The sequence below is a fragment of the Benincasa hispida genome, chromosome 2 (assembly GCF_009727055.1).
Source record: "Benincasa hispida cultivar B227 chromosome 2, ASM972705v1, whole genome shotgun sequence".
In the NCBI taxonomy this organism is placed as follows: Eukaryota; Viridiplantae; Streptophyta; class Magnoliopsida; order Cucurbitales; family Cucurbitaceae; genus Benincasa; species Benincasa hispida.
This window is the reverse complement of record NC_052350.1, coordinates 35,760,917-35,768,617: the sequence shown is the minus strand read 5'-3', so window position 1 is coordinate 35,768,617 and position 7,701 is coordinate 35,760,917. Positions and strand designations below refer to the sequence as shown.

General features: G+C 38.2%; 1 non-coding gene across 1 annotated transcript; it reads right to left on the bottom strand.

Annotated features, from left to right (window-relative positions):
- Positions 1-6,679: 6,679 nt before the first annotated feature.
- On the bottom strand, positions 6,680-6,786 carry LOC120072369. Its single transcript, XR_005480433.1, has one exon. It is a non-coding gene; the product is annotated as a small nucleolar RNA R71 (small nucleolar RNA).
- Between the last annotated feature and the right edge of the window lie 915 nt (positions 6,787-7,701).

Below are 7,701 nucleotides of genomic sequence, written 5' to 3'. Positions count from 1 at the left end.
CTTGGAGTGAGAATTCAAGAGCTGTGGGCTCTGTATGATCTTAGATTGAGGAAGACAGGAGGTAGACGATCGAGTAAGTGGGAGATGAAGGCGGTCTATTGTATAGATGAAATACTTGATCGTTTAGTAAATGGAAGCCTATCGTATGGACTTTGTTACTCGATCGTGTAGCAACGATTAAGTGAGTAACTATCATATAGTAAACTCGTAGCTCGATCATGTATGCTCTCAATGCTATCACTTAGTATAACCTTTTTACTTGATACCTTTTTATGAGATTTTTCCGAATGAATAATCAATTTAATTTTGGAAAACCGTTTTCCTTTTTATCTCACAGTTACCATAAAACTTCCAATAAACTCCCACTCAATTCGGTTATTAGAGAAAAAGAATAATTAATTATCATATAATTAATATGTTATAAATAAATATAATAATCAACTTATCATATTATATTTATAACCTATAGTTTTAATATTTCATCATATGAAACATATAAACCATAGTTCTTTTTCTATTTTATGGTATTTAATATAAACCATATTTATATTAATTCCTCCAACTAATGTATCTAATATATCATATTAATTATATCACACATAATTGAATTAATTTAATTATATCACATATAATTAAACTTCCTCTTGTTAATTTGAACACTTCAAACTAACCCAACATCTAATTCTCAGTTTGAACCCATTAAGCTACCAAGGGGACCTCATGGACCTGTAGCTTGAAACTTCAAAAGTACGTGAATGATTAAAATATTTAATCACGAGACTATTGATCACTTCACTAAAGATCAACAACTAAAATCTTCACACTACAGATATATTTCTATGTGCATATGACCAATCAATAGCGAGATGACCCTTCACAAATTGCTCGTAAGTACAGTTAGGCCAATTTACAATTTTTCCCTGTAGTTACATCTAACTCCTAAGTACCACTGATTCCTCTAATGAACAATAAGTCATAGTCCTACTATTACTGAGTCATCTTTCCAAAGAGTGGGTGTGGCCACTATGTTCAAGGTGCAGAATTAGCTCTTAAGGGAGCAATTTATCTACTTAACCCTTCTTCCAGGAAGGAGTGAATTTTGTCTTGTGTAGTTGAGTTCACAACTCCTTAATCAGATGAATCCCCAAAATGGTACGCTTGTTGATTTGGCATTCTGGCCATCTCGCCCATACAAATTAAAGGACCGCCCTCATGAGCAGGAGTTCTCAACTCATTCAGGATTAAGGTCATGTCACCTATGGTCATTTTAATGAAATGTAAGTCTCAATTATCAATGGCATTATATAAAGAGACTAATCATATTGTGGTTCGGTCTTATACAAACTTTTTGTATAGGATACCCTCGCTCGCATGTCTCCACATGAATGGTCAGGATCAGACCATTTGTAGCACTTTACAACATTTGTAACATCTACAAAGCGGGCCGTATCTGTAGTGTCAACAGGATATAGTATCCCTCCTTTATCCATCAGCTACAGACCATTTAGGTTATTACTTAAGTCATGATCCACTTGTATGTCTCCACATACATGCTTAAGTTACATGAAATAACTATGGATCTTAGTTTATTGGATTTGAGTAAATACTTATAAAATAACATTTATTTTAATAATAATAATATGTTTAAAAGTATTTACAAATTATGAGACCATCGGGAGAATTATGACACCAATCTCAACAATATCCCACTTGTCCTAATGCCTCGGGAGACTAATGTACAATACATAAAAAATAGTACAATATACAATAAACTAGGGCATACTCTATACCCCAGTATCATCTCCCACTTGCCCTAGACAAGGTATCGCCTGTCCCACAGACTCAGACTCTCTAGATGACCCTCGAACACTTCAGCCATGAGAGCCTTTGTAAACTGTCCAGCAACGTTGTGCTCCGACGCGATCTTTTTTACTATCACATCATCGAGAAGGACAATCTCCCTAATCAAATGATACTTCCGTTCAATATGCTTGCCTCTTCTTTAGCATTTTCCATAGCCCCGTTGTTATCAAAATAGAGTGTGATTGGAAAAGTCATATTTTGAACAACTTCAAAATCGGTAAGGAACTTCCTAAGCCAAACGGCTTCTTTAGCAGCTTCACAAGTGGCTACGTATTCAGCTTCCATAGTGGAGTCCGCAATGCATCCTTGCTTTATGCTTCGCCAAACTACAGCCCCTCCATTCAGAGTGAACACACACTAATGTTGATTTTCAAGAATCTTTATCAGTCTGAAACTTAAATTCCGTGTATCCTATAAGAATCAAATCCTTATCTCCATACACGAGCATATAGTCTCTCGTTCTTCGAAGATGCTTGAGAATCGTTTTGACCACTATAGTGATCTATTCCTAGATTGGACTGATATCAACTAACAATCCCTACTGCATAGCAAATGTCAGGTCTAGTACATAACATTGCATACATAAGGGTACCAACAGTTGATGCTTAGGGAATCCATCTCATTTCCTTAACCTCTTGAGGTGTCTTAGGACACTGTTCCTTAGACAAAATAATTCTATGCCTGAAGGGTAATAAATCCCTCTTGGAATTTTGCATTGAACACCTGATCAACATCTTGTCAATGTACGATGCCTGAGACAAGGCCAACCTTTTGTTCTTACGATCACAAACGATTTGGACCCCTAGAACAAACTGCGCCTCTCCTAAATCTTTCATTTGGAATTAGGTGGCTAGCCACGTTTTAATGTCAGTCAGAAAACCTACATCATTCCCAATGAGTAGGATATCATTCACATACAGCACCAAGAAAGCTATTGAGCTATTAATGATTTTCTTATAAACACAAAGCTCATCAACATTTTGATCAAAGCCAAATGATTTTGGTCGCACTATCAAATCGATTGTTCCAAGATCTAGATGTTTATTTCAGCCCATAAATGGACCTATTGCAAACCCTTTTCTCTTGATGTGGAATAATGAACCCCTATTGTTGAGACATGTAAATGGTCTCCTCAAGATTACCATTCAAAAAGGCAGTCTAGACATCTATTTGCCATATCTCATGATCATAAAAGGTGGCTATAGACAACTTGGGTATAAGCCTTTGCTACGAGTCTAGACACACTATAAGTTGGACAACCACATCTTATAACATGATTCATTTGGGAAGGATTATACTAGGGCATACATGAATTTGGCCAGAAACAGTCTAGACCCTAAACATGCGATCCTAATACGTGAAACTTAATTAATCAATTATGCATAGGCTAGAATGTTTTGCATACAAGAAATTCAATAAATTAATTTGTCAGAAAAAATCATCGAAATTATATTATTAATAAATAAAGTCCACCCAAAGGGTTCACAACAATTGAATAAATTAAACTAGAAAACTTTAAGAATTAAGACATACAAACTATCCCAAGAAAATTACCTAGCCTCTAAAAGGCATATTGGAATTAAAATATCAAAAGGAAGTCGAGGCTGACTATGGTGATGATCACTTGGCAATTTGGCTTCAATGGCTCCCAAAACTAGACTAAACTCTCAAAATTCACTCTATTCAGAAGTATTTTGCTACAGGAATGCGATATGAGGTTGCTTCTTTTCTCCTATTTGAAGGCTGAACCCCAACGCATTATTTATAGGTTTCATGCAGCGTCGCAACGCTGGGAAATAGCTTGCATCAAGCATTCATCATGTCATAAACTTTCAAGACGAAGCATGCTTCGGGTGAATTGATAATTTGAGTTAAAATCTGAAATTTTTTGTCATGATGAATACTTGAATATTTTTGTTTGCTTTGTTTGTCGTTTCCTTTCAATGACAATTTGATGATGCACTCAATGGGTTTCTTATTCTTAAAAAGGAGTAATTTTCACAATTTTGAGCTTTTTATATATTTTTTTCATTAGAACCATGTAAAATGAACCTAGGTTGAAAATTTTTCTATTTTAAATCCCTTAAAGTCTTAGAAATGCATTATCCATCTCGGATTTTCGTTGTCACCTCGAAAGGCCCCGTATTGGCTTGGGAGCAACTTTAGTGCCTAAGAGTAAAAATAGATAGTGAGAAAATAGCAGCACTGCGTGTGAGTGAAAAAAAAATAGAGAATTATACTAGTTGCTTTTCTCTTCTGAAAAAAAAAGGATAGAAAAAATGCATATAAAAATGAGGCATAACTGGTATGCCTACAAAAAAATATTGTGCGTGTGTTTATGGATAGAGGAGAAAAGAGTTACCTCCACTATGTTCGGTTAGGGCCCATGAGAAAAGAGTGATAGGTTCCCAATGGTTAACTATGTAAGCTAGCCCTCTAGGTAAAACCGATGCCTTCTACGTTTAGTGTGTGCGAGTTTTAGCCACTCTAGATAGTGTTGCTCTTTGATATGCAATAACAGTATGTCTCGAGTTGATGACTGAGCCAGATTAGAGGGAAGATGAAATGAGAGTGGGATAACGATTTTTCGGGTACTTTTCGATTTGCGAAAAAGTTTCGTGTCTTAGTGTTTCATTCATACATGGATTTGTTTGAAAAATAACTTTTTATAACAAGTATCAATTGAGTGATTGTTTGATTTTGATATATGATGTGACTCTTAAGACATTTGAGAGTAGAAAAAGGATTTGATGAATATAGTGAACGATTGTCTTATCAGTTTCCATGACTGAGTGTTATAATCTTACTCGAGACGATCAAGTCTTAAGTTGGGGGTGTTTGTTAGCTCTAAAAAAGAGCTAAGTTTATGGCCTTAACTTTCCTATGTTTGAGTAATCTTTGTGCTTTATTTGCCTTATCTTGTAGGAGAATTGACCCAATGGAGCAAGTATGTTGTAAGGATGAAGAATCAAGCAAAAATGGAGGAAAAACTGGGAGTTAATGTGCCAAATCAAGCTTAGATGCCAAAGGACAACTGTGCCCTGTTCTAGCATTGCAACGCTCTTCACAAGCCTTAGTCCAATGCACATTAGACACTGAAAGGCAGTAGCATCAATTGCAGGGTAGCGTTGCAATGCTACCCAGAGCGTCATGATGCTCTGGAGTTCGGTCATCGCCAGCGTTGCAGCACAGCTCAACGCTTCAATGTTGTAAGACAGAACACTCAGCATTGCAACTCCCCTTCCAAGCGTTGCAATGCTGCAACGATTGACGAAAATTTTTTCAATATGCGGTGCAAGCAAGCGTTAGACACATTGTTGCGACGCCTGCCCAACGCTCTCCAATGCGGGCTGCAACATTGCAACACTATTTCCCAGCATTGCGACGCTGCGTGCATCCTATAAATAATGCATTGGGGTTCAACTTTCAAAGAGGAGAAAAGAAGCAGCCTCATATAACATTCATGTAGCTAAATACTTCCGAATGAATTTTGAGAGTTTAGTCCGGTTTTGGGAGCCATTGAAGCGTTTCTGAGCCATTGAGAATTTTGAGAGTCTAGACTTGGGAATGTCAGGTCAGAATCTAGGTTTGGAAGAACCAAATTAGAATGCATAAACGAGAGATAGGCGCTTAGGAATGAGCACTATTTGTTATTAACGCATCATATGCATCTTAGCAATAAGATATGATTGTATGCGGTCACCTTGCTTTCATGCATTTTGCATCAACGCATAGGACAAGAGTAGAGACTTAGGGATAAGCTCTGGACATTTTGCATTCAACACATGTGTCCTAGACTTAGGAGCATCACATTTACATTGGGAAATGACTTGGTGTGCATTGTTGTAACATGATCGCAAAGTTTAATGCATTCCCGAGTAATGATAGCTAAAGATCTTCTCAACCCGTTCATTGCATACTCATTGCATCTATCAACGCAACTAACTTTCTCAAATCCGCCGCCTTTATTTACTTCTTTTTCATCAACGCAACAACACACCCACACTTTATTTATTTACTTGGTTACCACAAAGTTTTCATAAACATTATCAACGCAACTATTTTCACAAGTCCCTATGTTCGACCCTGAACTTACCAGAAAACTCAAAGAAATTTACACTTGAATTCCGCTGGGGAAACTTGTGTGCACAATGCAATCCACCAATTCATATCATCCATATTTTCACTTAATAAAATTAACGCATCAAGTTTTTGGCCGTTGCTGGGGATTTCGGCAAAATAGTTTGTTAACGGTAATTTTTTTTATTTCTTTGCAGGACTTTCAATCTCTGGCGAATTACGACCCGGAGATTAAGAGGAATTTTAGAAGAAGATTAAGAAACCACCACCAACAACAAGAAGAAACACCAAGAATGTTGAGCAACAAGACGCAAGGGTCGCTAACGCGAATAATATAATGGCCACCCCATCCTTCTGGCGAATGACCGCAATAGACCCATTCGAGACTATGCGTCACCTAACATCTACGATTTCTCTCCAGGAATCATGAGGCCGGCGTTAGATGGATCGAGGTTTGAAATGAAGCTGGTAATGTTGCAGATGACCAGGCTGCTGGGTCAGTTTGGAGAAGGCGTGGCGAAGACCCGCACGCCCACCTCCGGAGCTTCATAGAAATTTGCAACACTTTTGTGTTCCCAAATATCTCAACCGAGGAAGTTTAACTAACTCTGTTTCCCTTTTCTTTGTGTGATCAAGCGAGGAATTAGGCATACTCTTTTGAACTGGGAGAGATAAATTCGTGGAACAGGTGGTGGAAAAGTTTATGAAGAAGTATTTTCCACCAACTGAGAACGCTAGGAGAAGAAAATTAATAACAAATTTTGAACAAGAAGATGACGAATCGCTCAGTGATGCCTGGGCAAGGTTCAAGCGGTTGGTAAGAGACTATCCACACAATGGCTTACCAGACTGCCTACAAATGGAGATTTTCTACCAAGGATTGAATCCCTCTTCACAGACCACTGCCAATGCGGCAGTTGGTGGTGGTCTGCTCGACAAAACATATGAGAAGGCTAAGAGTATACTTGATCACATTTCCAAAAATCATGAGGATTGGAGGGAAAGCGATCAGATATTAAGAGTCAAAGAAAACGACGCAAATAACGGGGCCATCGTATCCCTGCAAAATCAATTGACTTCAATGATGAGTTTAATACAAGGCATTAGAATTAATAGTACGAGAGCGAATAAGGGGCAGGTCAGCGGAATTACGAAAACGAACGCAAGTTGTGTCCTTTGCGGTGATGCTCACCCGATAGAGGAATGCCCAACAAACCCGCAGTCGGTATGCTTCATGAGAGATAATCCATTTTCCAATACATACAACCCCGGGTGGAGAAACCACCCCAATTTGCTTGGAAGAATCAACAACAAAATTTTCAACCTATGGCGCAAAAAGAAGGGCCACCATGATTCTTTCAACGAAACAATGGTCAACCGAGCAATCAATCAAGTAGCTCACAACAACCACCGCAATCCTCTTCTTTGGAGAGCCTATTAAAGTAATCTATATAAAAAAATGAGATGGTGCTTCAAAGTCAGGCCACGTCCATCTGCAATCTTGAATTACAGATGGTCCAGTTTGCTAGTGAGCTGAAAAATAGACCGTAAAGAGCGTTTCCAAGCTCAACTGAGCTCCCTCTCAATGTTAGGGGTAATGGGAAGGAACAATGCTTAGCAGTCTCCTTGCTAAGTGAAAACACGACTGCAGAAGTAGGGGAGAAGCGCATTGCGACCAACTTGAATGCGGTGATAACCGAAGACCCGCTGACCTGTAGTTTGGAGAAGCCCGAGAAAATAGACCTTGAAGTTGCATCC